General features: G+C 39.4%; 1 long non-coding RNA gene across 1 annotated transcript; it reads right to left on the bottom strand.

Moving 5' to 3' along the window:
• Nucleotides 1–24: 24 nt before the first annotated feature.
• LOC104775542 lies at nt 25–292 on the bottom strand. Its single transcript, XR_765982.1, has 2 exons — nt 258–292; nt 25–180 (listed from the first exon to the last, which is right to left on the bottom strand). It is a non-coding gene; the product is annotated as an uncharacterized LOC104775542 (long non-coding RNA).

Genomic DNA, 292 nt, shown 5'->3' with positions numbered 1-292 from the left:
CAAAGGACTTACAGCTTCCATTAGCTGCTGGACTTCGTATTCTGACAACCTTGTACCTTGTTTAGCTAGTCCCTGTCTTAGCTCCTCGAGTGTTATTGTTCCACTGCTATCAGTGTCCATACCTTTAAACATCTCCTTTAACCCCATGATCTCTTCCTCTGATAAGCACCCTGCTATCACCTGTTGGAAGGTTTCAGGTTAGAATAATATACTGAAAGCTATATTATTTTCTATTGGGTAAGGAATATGATTGTTACCCGTAATGCAACTTTCTTGAAATTGTTCATTGCTT

This window comes from Camelina sativa, unplaced genomic scaffold (genome assembly GCF_000633955.1).
Source record: "Camelina sativa cultivar DH55 unplaced genomic scaffold, Cs unpScaffold18463, whole genome shotgun sequence".
In the NCBI taxonomy this organism is placed as follows: Eukaryota; Viridiplantae; Streptophyta; class Magnoliopsida; order Brassicales; family Brassicaceae; genus Camelina; species Camelina sativa.
The sequence above is the reverse complement of the archived record's forward strand: the minus strand, read 5'-3'. Positions and strand labels throughout refer to the sequence as shown.